Source organism: Rhineura floridana, chromosome 2, assembly GCF_030035675.1.
Source record: "Rhineura floridana isolate rRhiFlo1 chromosome 2, rRhiFlo1.hap2, whole genome shotgun sequence".
Classification (NCBI taxonomy): domain Eukaryota; kingdom Metazoa; phylum Chordata; class Lepidosauria; order Squamata; family Rhineuridae; genus Rhineura; species Rhineura floridana.
The window spans coordinates 155,816,216-155,838,359 of NC_084481.1; the positions used below are offsets into that span (position 1 = coordinate 155,816,216).

Here is a 22,144-nt window from a genome sequence, read left to right on the forward strand (position 1 = left end):
CTTTCTCTCCAATCTGAGGCTCCCAGGCCTCTCTCTGACACATGAGATTGGGTAAACATGGACTTTTAAATGTGTGCGAGGACGAGGAGGAGACATGGGCTCACCTGCCCCTCTTGCTTGCCCTTGAAATGTAATACCTGATCTGCTCCCCAAACCTCTGTCTACATCTGTTCTTAGATGGTGAATGGCTTAGATGGCTGTGTTCTTTCAGTGCCCATGGACTACCTATCCCATAAATGACACTCCAGCAAGTAAATTACCATAAAATAGCATTTTACAAGTACTGTAAAAGGGGCTAATTACTTGCTCAATCAAGGAATTCATTAATAAACATTCTCTTCAGGGCTTTCTATTGTCTGCCAGCCTAGTCTGCGAGCTGAAGCCAATCACACACACTCACTTTCCCAATATTTTATTAGAATAAATGTCATCTCATATCCAGGAAAATTTACTAGACTCCGACCAAGAGAGGGGTGGGGGTGGGGAAATCCTAAGAAATATTTCTCTGATATATTTTGTGCTCTTGAAGGGAAAGATGGAGGGCATGCATTTCATCAATGTGCCTGGACTTCACCTCTTTAGGGCTCTTGTCATCAATAAAGCTGAATGGCTGGGTCTAGATTTGTCAGTCCCATTTTGACTGACTGGCTCAGCCTTGCCTGCAGCATCAGCATTTGAAAGGCCAAGGAAGGTCTGTCTGGTATAAAGCAAATAAACAATGATGATAAATAAATAAAACCAAACCAAACGCCTTCCTTTACTCTCTGAGTCAACAACACCACAGGGCAGGAGTAGCTGCCAGGGAGGCCTCTCTGGTGTCCTAGAAGATCTTCCTCCCGTAGCTGCCATATGATGCAAGAATTTGCAATGCTTTTTGGGAGCACAGCCCTGCTCTGGAGGCTTGGTGCCCAAAGCTAATGCTTTCTGTTGGTCTTGGAGTGCAAGCTTTTATCCAGATGTGCATGGAGGACATATACCGTGGTGGCGGGAGGAGCAAGACCAGGGGGAGTCTTGGAAGCCTTTTTTCATGCTGAATGTTATTAAGCTTTCCCCCCCTTGCTGTAGATGGCTGATTGACCCCAAGACTAAAAAAGGGAACAAAACTATCTGAATTAATTAAAGAACCTGCATTGGAATTTACTAGGGCTGTACCTCTGGCTTCTGTCTTGGATACTGATACCCAGCAGATGCAAGTAGATGGAAAAGGATTGTTCAGTTGAATTTAGGGTGGCCACAAATATGAAGATCCTCTGTGGCGCAGAGTGGTAAGCAGCGGTAACACAGCCGAAAGCTCTGCTCACGGCCGGAGTTCAATTCTAAAGGAAGGAGGAAGTTGAATCTCCGGTAAAAGAGGTTGAGGTCCACTCAGCCTTCCATCCATCCGTGGTCAGTAAAATGAGTACCCGGCATATGCTGGGGGATAAAGAAAGGCCGGGGAAGGAACTAGCAATCCTACCCTATATATACGGTCAGCCTAGTAAACATCGCAAGACGTCACCCTAAGAGTCGGAAATTACTCGCACTACAAGTGCGGGGACACCTTTACCTTTTTACAAATATGCCAGGAGATCACATTATGTCCCCTCCCTCCTTTTATGGCCATTGCAGAAATCTGGTTCTGCTGCAAAAGTAAAGGATAAAACCACAGCCCTGTCTTGCCTTAAATAAATACAGGCATACCCCGCTTTAACATACACAATGGGACTGGAGCTTGTACGTAAAGTGAAAATGTACTTAAAGTGAAGCAATTATCTATGCATGTACTGCACTGCAATCGCCACTAGATGGCAGCGGTGTCATGCCATTGTGTCCGTTATTGTGAAGCGCGTACGTTAAAGTGGGGTATGGTGGAGTATGGAGCATGTACTTTATAGCGAGGCGACTTTAAGTGAAGCGACTTTAAGCGGGGTATGCCTGTATGTGTAGATAAGATCAAGATAGATAAAGCTTTTATTCTGTCTCTCTGTGTGCGGGCAAAATGTATGCAATACTTCCCCCCTCTTCCAGCACACTAGGGAATTTCATAACCTAGAAACAGAAATCAGTTCACCTAATTCTGAAATGGAGGAGAGAGCACAAGTTTGACATTAATCTGTAAACATCTTCAGAACAATGCAGTGATTACTAGATTCCAACATGCATTTGTCAAGAACAAATCACGGCAGACTAATCTTATCTCATTTTTTGACTAGGTAATCTCTCTGGTAGACTGTGGAAATGCTGTGGACATAATATAGCTTGACTTCAGCAAAGCTTTGGACAAAGTGCCCCATGATACTCTGATTAGCAAGCTAGCTAAATGTGGGCTGAATGAAACAACTATCAGGTAGATCCACAGATGGCTACAGAATCATACTAAAAGAGAGTTTATCAATGGTTGCTTCTCAAAGTGCGGGGAAGTAACAAGTGCAGGGCTCAGTCCTGGTCCCAGTGCTCTTCAATATTTTTATTAACAATTTGGATGAGGAGGTGCAGGGAATGCTTATCAAATCTGCAGATGATACAAAATTGGGAGGGATAGCTAATACCCTGGAGGACATACATAAAATTCAAAGTGATCCTGATAGGCAAGAACATTGGGCTGAAAACAACATAATGAAATTTAACAGGAATACATGCAAAGTTATACTTGGCTCAGGAATACTACATGCGAGAAGGATCCTGGAATTGTGGATTACAAGCTGAATATGAGCCAACAGTGCGATTATGGCTATAAAAAAGACAAATGCTATTTTAAGCTGTATTAACAGAAAAATTTTTGTATTTTAACCTTTTTGTACACCGCCCAGAGAGCTACTTGCTATGGGCGGTTTATAAATGAAACAAATAAATAAATAAAAATAAATAAATGTAATTTCCAAATCACGTGAAGAAGTACTATTTCCTCTCTATTTGGCGCTGGTTAGGCCTCATTTTGAGTACTGCATGCAGTTCTGGACACAGCATTTTAGGAAGAATTAAGACAAACTGGAACAGGTTCAGAGGAGGACAATGAGGATGATTAGGGGACTGGAAACAAAGCCCTGTGAGGAGGGCCTGAAGGAACTGGGCATGTTTAGCCTTGAGAAGAGAAGACTAAGGGGAGGTATAGCACTCTTCAAGTACTTGAAAGGTTGCCACATAGAGGAGGGCCAGGATCCCTTCTTGATCATCCCAGAGTGCAGGATATGGAATAATGGGCTCAAGTAACAGGACGCCAGGTGTTGACTGAACATCAGGAAAAACTTCCTAACTGTTAGAACAGCATGACAATGGAACCAATTACTTAGGGAGGTGGTGGGTTCTCTGGCACTAGAGGAATTCAAGAGGCAGCTGGACAGTCACCTGTTAGGTATGCTTTAAGTTGGATTGCTTAATTGAGCAAAGGGTTGGACTCGATGGCCTTATAGGCCCCTTCCAACTCTACTATTCAGTGATTCTATGATTAATAGCCTATACTAAGCAGACAACATAGAAAAAGATATTGTCACACATGGAACTTGAAACAAAATGTTGCACTGTGTGGAACACTCCCTCTTCAGGATTTCAGAGACCACATTATATTCCTCCCTCCTCCCGGTTTCTGTTTTTCCCCACAGACAGTAACTTGGCATCCCATGGCTACTGTTTGTACTTTTGCAAGCCTTGGGGCTCCCCAAACCTTGGGTCTGCATGCACCCCATATATTTAAAGTACAAAGAATTGTGGGAACTGTAGTTGGTTATGGGTGCTGGGAATGGTAGCTCTGTGATGCATAAACTACAATTCCCAGCATTCTTTGGGGAAATATGCTTTAAACGTAAGGTGTATACACAGCCAATACTTCCCTCTTGTGTGGGGTGATGCCATTTTGGCAACATAAGCAATGGCACTCACATCTAGTCTATCAGAAATAGAAGGAGTGATACTCAAGAGGGTATATAGGAAGGTAAAGTTACCTGAAATTTGGCAGAATTCCAATATTTATTAGACCCATTGTATTTAAGTCCATGAGAACATAAGGAGAGCCTTGCTGGATCAGAGCAAAGACTCATCTAGTCTAACATTCTGTTTCCACAGTGGTCAACCAGAGCCTGCCCTCAAGCAGGATATCAGTCCAAAAGCACTCCTCTCCTGATCATGCTTCCCAGCAATTGGTATTCAGAGGCCTATTGCCTCTAGTACTGGTGGTAATATATAGCCATCATGACAAATGGCCATTGATAGCCTCATCCTCCATGAACTGGTCTAATCCCCCTTGAAAACTGCCCATGTTAGTGGCTATCACTACATTCTCTGTGCTGTTGTAATGAAATGTTTCCTTTTGTCCGGCCTGAAATCTCCTAACTTTCCATTTCATTTGATGACCCTGGTTTCTAGCCACTTTCTCCACCCCATGCATAATCTTATACTCCTTGAGCATGCCTTTTTCTGAACTTTCTTTACCTCGACGATATCATTTTGAGATGTGTTGTTCAGAACTGCACAGTCATCCAAATGTGGTGTCACCATAGAGTCCCTAGGTGAAGGGCTGTAGCTCAGTGGGAGAGCACCTACTTTGCATGCAGAAGGTCCCAGGTTCAGTCCCTGGCATCTCCAGGTAGGGTTGAGAGAGACTCCCACCTGAAACCCTGGACAGCCACTGCCAGTCAATGTAGACAGTGCTGAGCTAGATGGACCAGTGGTCTTATTATTTATTTATTTATTTATTTGATTTATATCCCACCCTTCCTCCCAGCAGGAGCCCAGGGCGGCAAATAAAAGCACTAAAACACTTTAAAACATCATAAAAACAGACCTTAAAATACATTAAAACAAAACAACTTTAAAAACATGTTTTAAAAAGCTTTAAAGACATCTTTTTAAAAAGGGTTAAAAACATACTGTTTTAAAAAGAAAAGTTTTTTTAAAATAAAAAATAAAAAAATAAAAAGCAATTCCAACACAGACACAGACTGGGATAGGTCTCAACTTAAAAGGCTTTAAGAAGCCTCCTATGTTTCAATTTGGAGAGGGCCATAGCTTAGTGGTAGAGCATTTGCCTTGCATGCAGAAGGTCCCAGGTTCAATCCCCAGCATCTCCAGGTAGAGCTGGGGAACACCTCTGCCTGAAACACTGGAATGCTGCTGCCAGCCAGTGTAGACAATACTGAGCTAGATGGAGCAACAGTGTGACTCACTATATGGCAGCTTCCTATTATTAGGGTATTGGCAGTATTATTTTAAATTACTTTTCAAATGATCCCCATTCAGCATTTTCACAACGTTGGGTCAATGTTTCAGTTTAGCTACCCACCACAACCCCAAGTTCCCTTTCCTGGTCTGTCACTGCCAGCCCAGACACCATCAGCATATGAAGTTAGGATTTTTTTGCCTCAATACGCAAAACATCTACTTACTTGGTACCCTCCAGATGCTTTGGACTGCAACTCCCATCAGCCCCAGCCAGCAGCATGGCTATTGTACAAAACATCTGGAGGGCACCAGGTTGGCAATGCTGCTGTACTACATAAAAGATGAATAACAATGGAGGGCACCTTCCACTTCTTCCAGCCGAAAGCTTTGGCCATTTTGAAAAAGGCCTTGCCTGCTCTTCTTCACCCTTCTTGCTGCTAATCATCCTCCTTTTTTCCCTTCCTCCATTTTGACTCTCCTCATCCACACCCACTATTTAACCATTTAGGTATAAAAATAAAAAAAAGCCACTAGACAGAGGCTTTTCTGAAGAAGTGTAATTTGGAAACGCTCGCCTTTGAGGTCAGAGAGTAATTGAAGCATTTGGGCTTGTATGACCCAAGACAGAAATTATCCCCAGGCAACCATTAAAACAAGGGAGGGTAACAGCTGACATGGAATGGCAAGGAAAAATAAACCGAAGAAATATTGTCAGGCAGCTTATCGGATTCTTAACCTTCCAACTGCTCGCCTCCCCTCCCCACCATGGCCCTCCTCCACAGCTCTCAGGAAACTAAGACACTCCAGGAAACATTTTTGTTGGCCTCCATTTATGCTGTGGTCTGACCTTATTCAGCCCTCATCCCCCCAGTAGACATTTCCTATTGCCTATTCTTTATAATTGGCACTGAGTTCAGAATTTTCTAAATGAGGAAATGAAAGATACCAGTACTAGTAGCAATAAAAATGTAAGAATTATAATATCACCTTTCCTCCAAGGAGTTCAAGTTGGGGGACATGGTCCTCCCTCCCCATTTCATTATCACAACAATATAAGGTAGGCTAGGCTAAGAGGCAATGAGTGATCAAAGGTCACTTAGTGAGTTTTATGGCAGTGTTGTTTAACACTCTAACCACTACACCACACTAGCTCTATTTGACCCATGGCAACCACAGGACATTAGTGGTAACTGGAATGGTAGGCACTTGCAGAAAAGGTTAAAAGGAAATATATTAGTTACTGATTACCCCCGTTAAAATGAAGCAAACAAGTTAAGAAACAGTCTTAGGGTTGACGCAATCACTGCAAGGTAAATCCAAGTTTCCCAAATCTGTGCTTTGTTGTGCAGGGATTGGGGAACACTTGTGGTGGAGAATTGACGAGTGTGAGAAGATCGCTGAACCCTCCCCCTGTCTACTAATTCTTCCCAATAACCCCCACCTCGCTCCCACTCCACTCCTCACTTGGGCATAGAAACTGAGTTGTGTATCTAAGGGTAACGATGCCTTGAACAGACTTTTGCAGGACTTGACTGGATAATTGGTCAGGAAGGTGTTAAATGTTCTCCTTCCTTTGATCGTTTCCTACAAGTGTCCACCTTTCCAGTTACCTCAGCAGCGGAGGAATCTGTGAAAAAGCCAAATTCTCCTTGCTGTTTCAGACTCAGAGATATGTCATATTGCCCTTAGTCTGCACCTTTGTGTGATTCAGCTCCATTTTATCCGGTGCTGCAAACAGGACAATACAGGACTGGGATTGCCAACAGAGCAGAAACTACTGCCATGGCCTGATCCTATGCCTCTCACAGCACCTTCAGCTATAGGAATCAGCAGGTGAAGCTCTTTGTGGCATGGAGACAAGTATTATCACATGCTATGTGCCCATCAAGATGCTATTAAAAGCACAGGGCGAAGGCCAGTTCAGAAGCTGGTAACCCTATATTGGAGATGGTCCAAGGAAACCTGGTGTCTAAGTCCTCCTCCGCCATGACGCTCACTGGGTTTCACTTGCTGGGAGGGATAAGCAAGCAACGCAAGCAGGAGGGGCCTTAAAAGTTGATCCTCAGCAGAAATGCACCATGGTATGGACCCCTCACATCACTTATCCCAACACCACATTTTCCCTTCTAGGCTCTGCCCAAGTGTATTGAGGTTACAAGGAACAGAATTTGTTTTACCCATTCAGTATAATCATATAAAATAAATAAATAAATAAATCTTTCGGTCAGTATCAAATACCAACAAATTAAAATATATCTCCTGTATGACTGACCAAATTATTTTTTCACAAAATCCTTATGATGTTTTGCCACCACTATTGCGAAAGCCTAACAGAGCAAGAATGTAAGGACCACCAGTGTGGTGTAGTGGTTAGCACAGGGATAGCCAACATAGTCATTTGACTACAACTCCGATCAGCTCCACCCAATGGTTAAGGTTGGTGGAAGTTGTACTCCAAGAACATCTGGAGGGTGCCACTTTGGCTATCATTGGGTTAGAGTGTTGGACTAGGGCTGGGGAGATCCAGGTTTAAGCTTCCACTCAGCCATGAGGCTCACTGGATGACCTTAGGCCAGTCACACTCTCTCAGCCTAACTTATCTTACCAGGGCTGTTGTGATTGTGGGGTGATTGTCTGCTCACTTAAGACATTCCCTGCCTTTTTCATGATCACAGTCACCCTACAGTTAGAATGGGTAGGGAGAGAATCATAAGTGCTGCTTTGATCTCCTGGAAGGAAACATGGATTATAAATTAATTAAATAAATAAAAACACCTTAGATATGGGCTCAGAGTGGGAATGAGCAGGGCCACTGGCAGGTGGTACAGGGGTTACACATGTAACTGGATTCTGTGCTTTAATTTTTTTTTTAAAAAGCGATTGGACATCAACAAAAAACGGTTGGACAGCAAACATGTAAGGCTTCAGCACCTGCCAGGCAGCATTGTTGCTTAATCAATGTTGCTAAGCAATCAGAGGAAGAAATGCTGGCTACCTCACCCAGGACTCAGAAAAGGGGTCTCCCAGAGCACAGTCCTGTAAGCAGGGTGAGGCAAGGGGGTGCACCGGCCCTCCCCGATCTGTGCTTTGTCCCCCTCTAGGTTTTGTGGGTATTTTTTGGGAAATTGTCCTTTTCATTTGTGACATGTCACATGACAGACAATGACAATCTCCATTTAAAGAATGATCGTTTATTTTAAAACAGGAGCATTTTAAAAAATGGACCCTCTGAAAAATTCAGTGAATAAGACAGGGTGAGTGCACAACAAAAACCTAATCTGGAAGAGCCCCTAAAGTCTGCTCACTTAAGACTTTCCCTGACTTTTTCATGGTCACAATCACCTTATAATTATTTAAGCGATCCTCAGAAAAGCAGCCTGTATAGTAACATAACCCTTGAGCAGTTAAATATTAGAACTTTGTATTATGGGCTAGAGTTAGACTCCACCTCTTGGATTTTCCTTTGCTCTGCTTTTCAGTTTCAGTTTCAGTTGTGTTCTCTACCCAGCCAGCATTTAAAAAGCATGCTTGCCTGCAGTGAGAAGAGTTTGTTTAATGCAGTTATTATTATGAGTAGAGTAGAACTGGGTGCTTATTGCTAAACAGAGAAAGAGATAACTTAAAGTGATATGAAAAAATATCTATCCTAAGTTACCCCTTTACTCTTTTAAAGCAGTATATTGACAGTCATAGTGGCTATTTTTCCTTTTTCTTTAGTACTCAGTTGGTACAGCTTGAGGACGTTGACAAGGTGCTCAGACAGGTTCATGCAACCACTTCTGTGCTGGATCCTTGCCCTTCCTGGCTAATAAAAGCTAGCAGGGATGGAACAGCCGGCTGGGCCAGGGAAGTGATTAATGCCTCTCTGTGAGAGGGGGTGGTCCCTGGCTGCCTGAAAGAGGGAGTAGTGAGACCACTCCTGAAGAGACCCTCCCTGGACCCAGAAAATCTTAATAACTATAAGCCGGTAGCAAATGTTCCATACCTGGGCAAGGTCCTTGAACAAGTGGTGGCAGGCCAGCTCCAGACACTCTTGGATGAGACTGATTATCTGGATCCATTGCAGTTGGGTTTCAGGCCTGATTTTGGCACGGAAACAACCTTGATGACCTCTGTTGGGAGAGAGATAGGGAGAGTGTGACTGTTGATTCTCCTTGATCTCTCAGAGGCTTCCAATACCATCGACCAGGGTATCCTGGGAAGACTGGCTGAGTTGGGAGTGGGAGGGACTGCATGGCAGTGGTTCCACTCTTACTTGGCGGGTCGGCTCCAGAAGGTGGTGCTTGGGGAACATTGCTCGGCATCCTGGACTCTCCAGTATGGGGTTCTGCAAGGGTCAGTTCTGTCCCCCATGCTGTTCAACATCTACATGAAACCATTGGGTGCGGTCTGTGATGTTCCTGCTTATATTGTAAATATGGTAAGTGCTGGTTATATAGAAGATATATGGTAAGTGGAGTGAAAGAGGAGGGGGAATACATGAGCAGTAGAATGCTGAATGATTGGCTGAGCGTTTGAATGGCTGGGAGTATAAATGGAAGAATGACAGTTGAATCTGGGTGGAGGTTTGGTGGTGAATTGAGGTGGTGGCTGTGAGGTGGTGTTTGGAGGCTGTTGTTGTTGAGAGTGAGTCGGAGTTCTGAGGCAATTAGTAAGAAGTCAAGTACATAACAGAATATAGATGAAACCATACGCTTGTGAAACATTTCTTTTTTTTATCATTAATTTTTATTCAAATTTTCAAACAAAACAAAACAAAACAAAAAAGAAACAAATTAAACAATAAAATAAAATGTTGACTTCCGATTTGTCGCAGATCAGTTATAGGTCTATGATATATAACAAACCTGTCTCTTAATACATTACAAAATCACTTTCCACCAGTAGTTATCTTAATTAATCATCAAATCTCATTAACATCACTTTATTCTTTCCGCAAAAAGTCAAAGAGAGGCTTCCACTCCTTGAGAAATATATCCATCGATCTTTCTCCAAATAAACATGTCAATTAATCCATCTCATCAAGTCTGCTAGGTCCAGTAATTTCAATAGCCATTCTTCCATTATCAGTGTTAATTCCATCTTCCAACTTCCATCCTTGCACCCATAATAATCTTGCTGTCATAGTCATAGTCATATAGTAAGAGTCTGATGGGAATTTCCTTTATCACAAATATTTCCTTGCCATCAATTCTGAATGTGTTGCTGAAATATTGTTGTAAAGCCATATCTCTGTTCCTCTTTTTTATGAAATGCACTAGCACATCTCTTAAGAGTTTTTCCATTGTCACATATCTGGAATTAATTCTATAAATTTTCTCTATTTCAAGTTCCATCAAATCATTCCAGTCCAGAAATTCCATCAAAACATTGATAGCTTTATCTCTGATATCTTCATCAATTTCTCCAGGGACAACGCCGAATTCCAAACAGTAATCTTTATCTCCAGGATCCACAAACTCCAAATATTTTTCCAGTTCCACACTTGATATATCTGTTCCAATCTCCAGGACTTGCATCCTCCCTTCAATTTTTGCCATAAAGTCCAAATCTTTTTCCAATTCCACATTTGATATATCTGATCCAATCTCCAAAATTTGCTCCTTCCCTTTAATTTCTTTTTCTTCTTCTATTGCTTGTCCATCTGCTTCTTTTCTCATATAATCCTTTATTTCTTTCAACTCCTGTTTCACTTTACCAAATTCAGTTGCCATCTCTTGTCTACTCTGTCCCAGTTCTTGTTTCGTTATCTAAATCTCATCCATTATCTTCTGAAACATATCCAGAGGGGAAAACCCTTCCAGGGGTACATCCAGGGTCTCTGCCACTTCTTTGATTGTCATTCTTAAAGCCAAAAAAAAAAAAACCCTTCAAATTTCCAATATAGCCACAATTCCCAAGCAAAGAGTAATTTGCTTCTTTTCCCAGCAATAAGGGAGTTAATATTCCAGGCCTGTTGACATCATCTGGCCAGCACAATTCTTTTCTCCCGCACGTCCAAGAATGCAAAACAAATTTGGTTCACAGTGCCGAACAATTAGTAACATACACGAACAGCAGATTCGTCTAAAGAAAGTAGTCCAAGAAAAAGTAGTCCCAGACATATATCAATCAAATAATCATCTAAATCAGATTTTCTCTTCGGGTAAGTTGCCCCTCATCCGTTTTAATCTTTATAGTTTCCAAATTCAGGCCAGCTTTTTGCCATAAAAAATAAGATAAGCTTTTTAAATTTTCTTTCCTCCTCCTTAATTCCTTGTATAAAAGAGAGAAGTGTAACTCACCCAGGTATCTTAATTGCTGATTCTTAAACAAATCTCTTTTACTGTAGTAATTTAAGCCAAATGATAAGATTAGACAGAAGAAAGCTCGCCCGTTGTGGATCGTTTAAAAGAAAAAACATCTCGCTTTTTTCAGCCCAGCTTGCTGGAAGTCCTAACTCCGTCCTCGGCTGCTAGGTATGTCTTCCTTTCCCAGGGAATTCCTGATCAATTCCAGCCACCGACAGCCCAACGAAGTTTTTGTGGATAATCTCTTCGGTTCACCCTTGCCTGGGAGAACATTTATACCAGTCAAAGTTCCCTTTTGACTGATTTTAAACTGAAAAAAGCTTCCTCTGAGACAGAGCTCATCTCAGAGGCAGCCACAGGCGGAGCAATCCTTCCGGGAAGTCCGCTTGTGAAACATTTCTTAAGTAATCTTGTTATTTCTAATTGTTAATAAATATTTCTTGGTTAAACAAAAGCCTGATTCCTTCAGCTGGGAAACACAAACCAGGGGGGATAGCAAGTAACCAAGGCTGAACAGTTGTATCAAATGGTGGCAGCGGCGGAGGAACAGATATTGTATCCAGTACCACAGAGAAACCCAGGGCTGTAAGCTTCAGTGCAAGAGGCTGCAGGGGGGGTTGGGAATTACCTATACCCATAGACACAAGGTATCGAGATAGCCTCGCAGAGACTAAGGCACAGTCTAAAGGTTATAAGAGATACAGAGTGTTGGGTAGTAAGGCCTAGCAGGGGGATCTTCTGAGATCTGTGCTAGTGCGGTGAAAGGTAAAAATAAACCTGACGATCCTGTCTGCTGGTAGCCACAAGTGAGGGCTTCACAGGTGGTGCTGGGGAAGGATGTCACACGGTCATCCGGAGCTTTGGAGTGCGTTGGCATCAGTATGCTGATGACATGCAGCTCCATTTCTCCTTTTCATCTTCTTCAGGTGAGGCTGTCAATGTGCTGAACCAGTGCCTGACTGCGACAATGGACTGGATGAGGGCTAATAGAGGCTCAATCCAGATAAGACTGAGACGCTGCTAGTGGGTGGTTCTTCTGACTGGATGGTGGATGTCCAACCTGTTCTGGATGGGGTTACACTCCCCCTGAAGGAGTAGGTTCATAGCTTGGGGGTTCTCCTAGAACCATCTCTGTGACTTGAGGCCCAGGTAGCCTTGGTGGCACGAAGTGCCTTCTACCAGCTTTGGTTGTTGGCTCAGCTACGCCCCTATCTGAACAGGGGTAACCTGGCTTCACTTGTCCATGCTCTGGTAACCTCCAAGATAGATTACTGCAATGTGCTCTATGTGGGGCTGCCTTTGGAGATGGTTCGGAAGCTGCAGCTTGTGCAAAATGCAGCGGCCAGATTGGTAACAGGGACCAGATGGTTCGAACATATAAAACCGATTCTGGCCCGCTTGCATTGGCTGCCTGTATGTTTCCGAGCTCGATTCAAGGTGCTGGTTGTAACCTATAAAGCCTTACAAGGCTTAGGACCACAATACCTGATGGAACACCTCTCCCAACAGGAACCCACCCATACACTACGCTCAACATCTAAGGCCCTCCTCCGGGTGCCTACTCCGAGGGAAGCTCGGAGGGTGGCAACAAGGGAGAGGGCCTTCTCAGTGGTGGCTCCCAAATTATGGAATGATTGTTTTGACGAGGTGCGCCTGGTGCCAGCACTGTTATCTTTTCGGTGCCAGGTCAAGACTTTCCTCTTCTCCCAGGCATTTTAGCATGTGTTTTAAAAAATTTTTTAATTTTTTTTAATTGTGTTTTTAAATTGTTTTTTGTGTTTTACAATTTGTATATTTGTTTTTATTGTTTTTAATTGCTGTAAACCATCCAGAGAGCTTCGGCTATGGGGCGGTATATAAATGCAATAAATAAATAAATATATAAATACTCCATGGCAAAGGATGAAAAAAGCCCTAAAGCAATAGAAATACTGCTGTGCATACTACAGTTAGCTGGCTGTCAACCTAGGCTGTAACTCAGGCCTAATTTTATCAATGTGTGCAGCTCAACATGTGATATCAATATGTGATATTGCAAAAACCAAAACTAAACCAAACCAAACCCCCCATATTCCATGTCCTGCATACAACCACTATTGGTTTGCTTGTCACAATAATTTCTATAGACTAAACTTTAGCACAATACTTTTTTTGTTTATCAAGATTGGCAAAAAAAAGTGTGTGTGTGTGTGTCTGAAACTGCATGTGATTAGAGTATTTGTTAAGAACATAAGAAGAGCCCGCTGGATCAGGCCAGTGGCCCATCTAGTCCAGCATCCTGTTCTCACAGTGGCCAACCAGGTGCCTGGGGGAAGCCCGCAAGCAGGACCCGAGTGCAAGAACACTCTCCCCTCCTGAGGCTTCCGGCAACTGGTTTTCAGAAACATGCTGCCTCTGACTAGGGTGGCAGAGCACAGCCATCATGGCTAGTAGCCATTGATAGCCCTGTCCTCCATGAATTTGTCTAATCTTCTTTTAAAGCCATCCAAGCTGGTGGCCATTACTGCATCTTGTGGGAGCAAATTCCATAGTTTAACTATGCGCTGAGTAAAGAAGTAATTCCTTTTGTCTGTCCTGAATCTTCCAACATTCAGCTTCTTTGAATGTCCACGAGTTCTAGTATTATGAGAGAGGGAGAAGAACTTTTCTCTATCCACTTTCTCAATGCCATGCATAATTTTATACACTTCTATCATGTCTCCTCTGACCCGCCTTTTCTCTAAACTAAAAAGCCCCAAATGCTGCAACCTTTCCTCGTAAGGGAGTCGCTCCATCCCCTTGATCATTCTGGTTGCCCTCTTCTGAACCTTTTCCAACTCTATAATATCCTTTCTGAGATGAGGCGACCAGAACTGTACACAGTATTCCAAATGCGGCCGCACCATAGATTTATACAATGGCATTATGATATCGGCTGTTTTATTTTCAATACTTTTCCTAATTATCGCTAGCATGGAATTTGCCTTTTTCACAGCTGCCGCACACTGGGTCGACATTTTCATCGTGCTGTCCACTACAACCCCAAGGTCTCTCTCCTGGTCAGTCACCGCCAGTTCAGACCCCATGAGCGTATATGTGAAATCCAGATTTTTTGCTCCAATATGCATAATTGTACACTTGTTTATATTGAATTGCATTTGCCATTTTTCCGCCCACTCACTCAGTTTGGAGAGGTCTTTTTGGAGCTCTTCACAATCCCTTTTTGTTTTAACAACCCTGAACAATTTAGTGTCGTCAGCAAACTTGGCCACTTCACTGCTCACTCCTAATTCTAGGTCATTAATGAACAAGTTGAAAAGTACAGGTCCCAATACCGATCCTTGAGGGACTCCACTTTCTACAGCCCTCCATTGGGAGAACTGTCCGTTTATTCCTATTCTCTGCTTTCTGCTTCTTAACCAATTCCTTATCCACAAGAGGACCTCTCCTCTTATTCCATGACTGCTAAGCTTCCTCAGAAGTGTTTGGTGAGGTACCTTGTCAAAAGCTTTTTGAAAGTCTAAGTACACTATGTCCACTGGATCACCTCTATCTATATGCTTGTTGACACTCTCAAAGAATTCTAATAGGTTACTGAGACAGGACTTTCCCTTGCAGAAGCCATGCTGGCTCTGCTTCAGCAAGGCTTGTTCTTCTATATGCTTAGTTAATCTAGCTTTAATAATACTTTCTACCAGTTTTCCAGGGACAGAAGTTAAGCTAACTGGCCTGTAATTTCCGGGATCCCCTCTGGATACTTGTTACTTGTTACGGTATTGTTGTTGTATATTTGTATCTTGTTTTTCTCTCTTGGAGTTCACAGCTATTTTATTTTATTTATTTATTTATTGTATTTGTATACTGCCCCATAGCTGAAGCTCTCTGGGTGGTTTACAGTAACTATGTATATTGTCTCCCCCTGCCCCCTTTTATTTTCACAACAGTCCTGTCAGGTAGACTAGGCTGAGAGTTGGTAGTTCAGATATCAAAGTTGTGAAACTGCACATACTTAGAGTATTTTTATTTTTGTTTGGCTTGTCATTATTTATCAGGATTGACACTTTTGTTTTGCTATTTTACTGTAAATATCCAGCTAAAGCAAGGGGGTGATTTTCTGGCTTTGTGAATTTTTTTTTCTTTATATGATCTGTGAATGATGCTACATATTTGTATCTTGCTTTTCCTCCTAGGAACTCAAGGTTGTATACATTATCCTTCCTTTCCTCTGGTAATCTTTGGAACAGCCTTGTGAGGTAGGCTAGGCTAAGTTAGATTGTGGTGCCCAATCCATACACAGTGTACTGGGCCGAGGACATGTTGTTGGCATCCCTAGGAATGAGTATCAATTCTGTTTTTGTAGGTGGGTCTGTTTACCTACTGTAAGCAAGATGGATGTGGATCACATTGCGGGATAAGGCAGGATGAAGGTAAACATGAAGAAATGCAAAGTGTTGATGCAATCAATTATTATCTCTGCTATCTTTCCAGATCCAAACATGTTTCCTTTGAAATGATTTTTTTAAAAATAGTTGACACTGTTGTGCATGTAGATTATTTTTTTTTAAAAAGATATTGATACTCTTCCATCTACCCATTCCATCCCCAGGCTTTGAGCATCTGAGTAGTTTCATTCCTTTTGGTACTTCTCCTTATCTAAACACTATTTTGCGCATGAAATGAAATTATTTTCAGTCCCATGACACTATTTGTTACATGGGGCCTTTGCTCTGTGACCTTCAATTTTGATTCTAGGAGGAGACAGCGGGTTTTAATTTCCTTGGCTTGTGGCATCCCTTGGGTCAACCCTTCCCAAAGCAAATGCCACTGGTTCAGGAGGGCCATTTTGCCTCCCACTCCCTTTTGAAGCACTAGTTAAAAAGCCATACCAGTATCATTCAGAGCCCCAAACCACATACAGAGAGTGAGCAATTTAGGTTAGAGTCATCGTGGATCAACCCTTTTTGCCTTTTGCAACTGCTTTTCATCTCTAGACCTGGGATTTTTATATTTGTTTTATTTCTTACTAGAAATATCAAAACCCAAAACCACAATGACAGTTTTTGGAACTCTTCACAAAATAAAGATGAAAGTATGATCAGAAATTAGACTTTGCTAGTACATACATTTGTCACAAGAACATAAGCAGAGCTCTTCTAGACAAAAAAAAAGGCCTATGTACGGTAGTCCAGTATACTGTTTCCCATAGAGTTCAACCAGATATCTATGGGATGCTCACAAGCAAGGCAGTTGCATACACATTTAGTGCTATCTGAACTATATCTACTCAGAAATAAGTCCTATTGAATTCAGTGGGGCTTACTCTAAGGTAAGTTGGGTTAGAATTGCAGCTCTGTTGATTCTGTACAAGACTTCATTGGCAATGGAAGACTACTGATGTCATAATTATTCAACATGGTATTTGCACAGTTATGAACTTGCGGCACTGATATATAAACAATTTATCATTCCTTGCCTTTCTGGGGCATTGGCCTATTGGCATGCTATTGTTTCACTTGCTCTGTGCCCTAGGGTCATAGAATTATAGGATAGTAGAGTTGAAAGGGGCCTATAAGGCCATCGAGTAACTCCCTGCTCAATTCAGGAATCCAACTTAAAGTATGTCTGACAGGTGGCTGTCCTGCTTCCTCTTGAATGCCTCCAGTGTTGGAGAGCCCACCACCTCTCTAGGTAAGTGATTCCATTGTCAATTTTTTCCTAATGTTCAGTTGAAATCTGGCTTCCTGCATCTTGAGCCCATTATTCTGTGTCCTGCACTGTGGGGCAATCAAAAAGTGTTTCGGGCCCTCCTCTGTGTGACAGCATTTCAAGTACTTGAAGAGTGCTATCATATCTCCCTTCTGTCTTCTCTTCTCAAGGCTAAACATGCCCGGTTCTTTCAGTCTCTTCTCATAAAGCTTTGTTTCCAGTCCCCTTATCCTAGTTGTCCTCTGAACCTGTTCCAGAACTGGATGCAGTATTCAAGATGAGGCCTAACCAGTGCCGCATAGAGGGGAACTAGTATGTCATGCGATCTGCAAACTATACTTCTGTTAATGCAGCCTAAAATAGCATTTGCCTTTTCTGCAGCCACATCACACTGTTGACTAATATTCAGCTTGTGATCAACAACACTACGGCCATACTACCCTGAACATGCCCAATCTCGTCTGATCTCAGAAGCTAAGCAAGGTCAGGCCTAGTTAGTACTTAGATGGGAGACTGCCTGGAAATACCAGGTGCCATAGGCTTAGAGGACGGCAATGGTAAACCACCTCTGAATACCTCTTACCATGTAACCCCTAAGAATATATCCAAAAGATTCATAGGGTCGCCATAAGTCGTAATCGACCTGAAGGCATATAACAACAACAATCCCAAGAACCTTCTCGCATGTACTATTGCTGAGCCAACTGTGCCCGTTCCTTGAGCCATCTGATCTGGCCACGGTGACACATGCCTTAGTTATATCCCGCTTAGATTACTGTAACGCGTTCTATGTGGGGCTGCCTCTGAAGACTGTTCGGAAACTTCAGTTGGTGCAACGTGCTGCAGCCAGAATGTTAACTGGGGCTGGTTACAGGGACCATACGACTCCCCTGTTACAAAAGCTCCACTGGTTGCCACTCTGTTTCCGGACACAATTCAAAGTGCTGGTGATGACCTATAAAGCCCTATATGGCTTATGTCCAGGCTATCTGTCAGACCGTATCTCCCTATATGAGCCTGCCCGGGCCCTGAGATCCTCAGGAGAGGCCCTTCTCTCAATACCTACATCCTCACAAGCACGACTAGTGGGGACGCGAGATAGGGCCTTTTCGGTGGCTGCCCCGAGGCTTTGGAACTCCCTTCCTAGGGAAGCAAGAATGGCCCCCTCCTTGCAGTCCTTCCGTCAGCAAGCAAAGACTTTTTTTATTTCAACAAGCCTTTGGAACTGAAAGCTGTCAAGGACAGGTCTTGAAGGGTGCTGCATTGCTGTTGCCTCACTGTATTATTTTAAACTGAGTTTGAATTATTTTAACTGTATGTATGAATGGTTTTAATACTGTAAATTGTTTAATTTGATTTTAATCTAGACTTTTGTATGTTTTTAATTATATGTGTGCTTTTATCTGGAAGCCGCCGTGAGTTCCAGTTTTGGAAAAAGGGCGGGGTAAAAATAATGATAATAATAAATAAATAAATAAATAAGTATCCCCCATCTTATAACTGTGCACTTGGTTTCTTTTTCCTAGGTGTAGTCCCTGAGAAATAAAGTGAGCAGAAAGGTAGCACATTGCATCTCAAGACTGGACACAAAGGGGGACTGTGGCAATGCCATTTCCATGCTGGAGACACAGAGTCTTATGGCACATTAAAGACTAACAATGCATTATGGCATACACTTTTGTGGACCACAGTCCACATCATCAGATGCATGAGGATGGATATCTTCAGTGGTCAGGAATATATACACATGGGCAGAGCTTGGAAAAGTTACTTTTTTGAACTACAACTCCCATCAGCCCAATCCAGTGGCCATGCTGGCTGAGGCTGATGGGAGTTGTAGTTCAAAAAAGTAACTTTTCCAAGCTGTGCACATGGGTGCAGAGAGGTCAGATGGAAATGAAATGCAAAAAGTCTAGTCTTAATTATGTGCCAAATGACCATTCACAACAGTAATTAACAATAACACAAACATCCTAGCATTGCTAAATTAATTACTATTTTTTAGTGGGACACAATACCATTATTACGATACAAGCCACAGATGACAGAATTGAACTTCTTGATATGTTGTCATATGCAGTTTTATGATGGAGTCTCTCCTTGAAGCGTTCTTGTTCAAGAATAGCCACTTAGAAATTAATTGAACTAGTGGTAGAGTATCATTGGTGCAAATAACGTCTGTTGTTACAGAGCAGCAATCCCAGTGTCCTACTATCAGTAATAATTATGCTGACATGTTTGCTGCACCAGTGGTATTTGGTCTATAGGGAGGGTTTGTACAATTCTGGTCAAAAAGGTCATTATATCAATACACTCCCTAACTAAGGTTCTGAAAGTATGGGATGGCCTTTTTAAAAAGCTAAGCTACATAGCTCTCATAAGAGGAATGAGGCACACTATTTCAGGACTAATGCAAATCAGGCATAGAGTCAACAGGCATAGGGTCCACAAGTCCATATGTATTAGTCACATAACAAATTAGGAGGAAGCATAGGGGAACACTATGAGGCTCACGGCCGCCGCAACAACTATATTTGCCTGGAGGAGAAAAAATATGCTCTAGACCAGAGGTTCCCAAACTTTTTTTCTCGTGGACAACTTGAAAATTGCTTAGGGTCTTGGCAGGCAACTTAATGATTTTTCTGCCTGTTGTAGCAATGGTAATGTGCTATGCTAGATGCTGTCTGATTTTAAATTGTATTTTTATTGCTTCTTTTACTTCTTATATTGTATTTTACTGTATTATAATTGGCATTCCATAGAACTGAAACTGTAATACAGTAATATATAAGAAATAAAAGAAGCAATAAAAATACAATTAAAAATCAATATGAATATTTAATATAGGATATACCCTGGACCACCTGAATGAAGCTTGGTGGTCCACAGACCACCATTTGGGAACCTTTGCTGTAGAAGGGAGAATTCCAATTGAGGCTGCAACACCTTTTGGCTGTTGAAGTTTGTTTAAAGTAGGCAAGTTCTGAACTGCAGAGACTGTTGATGTGCTCTCTCCAAGCAACTCTTCTCTGCTGCCAAGAATCTCTGAAAGGGCCTCCAGGGTACTGTAATGTCTCCGACCTCCCCCACCCAAAGTGATAATCTTTGATTCCCTACTATATCTTTGGTTTGTGAAGACTAGGGATGGGTGAGAATTTTGGTTCCGTTTGCATTTCAAGCAGAATTTATCAAATTCGCACTTTCCAGAACAATATGAGAACCGAAACATAGCCATCCTTCAAAATTCGCATTTATTAGAATTTTGGGATGCAGTTCACCAACTAAACACTATTTACAAAAATGCATATATTAGAGGAAGTGTACATAAAAATGAATATTTGAGTGAAACTAACATGCAAAAAGGCATGATGTGATGAGAAATGGCTTGCACAAATGTGTACCTTTGTCAAAACTGCCTACAAAAATGTGTTTATCTGGAGAAATTCACTAAAATGGTGGAGAATTTTCATGAGGATTAAAAAAAAAAATCACAGATTGCTGCCAAAATGTAGAGGACTGAATTTAACATTAGAAAAGTGAGAAACTGAGAGAACCGAAATTGACAGATCTTTCCATCCATAGTGAAGACCTGGTATCAATAACTAGTACTATGTTCTTGGGAGTAATTGAGAGCAGGGCAAAACTTATCTTCCTTTCGAATAGGTTTAAAGCATTCTGTCCATCCCAGCACTGATATGGGGAGGAAAATGTTCTCTCTGCTACCCTGCTGATCTGCACAGTGTGTGTGTGTGACTGACACACACTGACTGTGGCCATGCCCACTTTTCACTCAGGCCACACCCACTGCTGGTATGCAGCCCTCAGAAACATTGACTTTAGAACACATCTGGAGGTACAGTAAAAATGTCCTTAACCCCCCCCCCCAAAAATAACACAGTATAAATTGTATGATCTGTTGTCTGCAAATGTTCAAAGTTTGAGTTATGATACACTTACATTGCTACATCCTTTTAAACATGCCCATGATGGAAAAGTTATAGGGGGTTCTTCCTTTGGATATAGGGCATGTTAGCCAGCCTCCTGCTCATATATTATGAATCAATCCACTTTATTGCTGAGTAATGTCACCTTAAGACTGCCTATTTAACCAATCAACTGCAGTTTTTAAATTAAAACATACAGCTACTTGAGAGAGAAATACAAACATAAAAACTAGCAATTCTCTCTAAGCAGTGCAGCAACAAGACCTTACTGAGGCCCCCAAGCCCATCAAACTATATACAGTGTAATAAATCAATAAAAATCTGATCACCCACAAATATAGCCCTTTGATGTACCCCTGATTCATCATTCTTAGTGGGTCCTGGAATTCTTGGCTGCCTGGGGCAAGATGTAGACCTGTTGCATCCCTGAAATTGGTTCTGTCATCTCCAGCTTAGTTGGTATCCAGCCAGTGCAAAACCTGCTTCAGCAGGCCCCTCTAGGCACAATAATAGCCTCAGATGACATTCCAAGAGGAAGGGCAGCTCTGGAGTGTGGACTTCTTAAACTGGGTTTGGTTTATTTACTATTTATCTGGTTATTCTGGATCGATTCAAACAGTGTCAAGCATAGGAACAATTTACATAAGAGAGGAGGGAGCTGCCCTTTCCCTTAATGCGTAGTTGGTACCTTGCTGCCTTGGAAGACATTGTTCATTTCCATTTCTGAATTCGTTTCAGTGGTTTTAAAAGTCAACATGTACACAATGCTTAGCACGAAAGCTTAGCTAAAAACTGAGGCTTGATGGGAACAACGTAAAGGCTGACACTTATGCCTAGTTTCAAATTGCCCAAAGCAGCAGTCCTATTTCAGGATACCTGCAAGTAAAGTGAACAGATCAACTTACTACCTCAGAATAACATTTGCTACATTAAGGTGGCTAACCCTGAACTGCACAGTAGTACTTTATAATTTCTTGCATTGAAAAAAATTTCAAATGCAACATGGAACTACTTCTATTAGGTTTGATTTAGAAAAGATAGTTTGAACTCCAGTGGCTTTTGGTTGAATCCGGTGAGTCCTGCAACCTGATT

At 42.1% G+C, this 22,144-nt stretch overlaps 1 pseudogene; it reads left to right on the forward strand.

The window, feature by feature from the left end:
• Positions 1-17,531: 17,531 nt before the first annotated feature.
• Positions 17,532-17,650, forward strand: LOC133378585 (5S ribosomal RNA; annotated as a pseudogene).
• Positions 17,651-22,144: the final 4,494 nt, after the last annotated feature.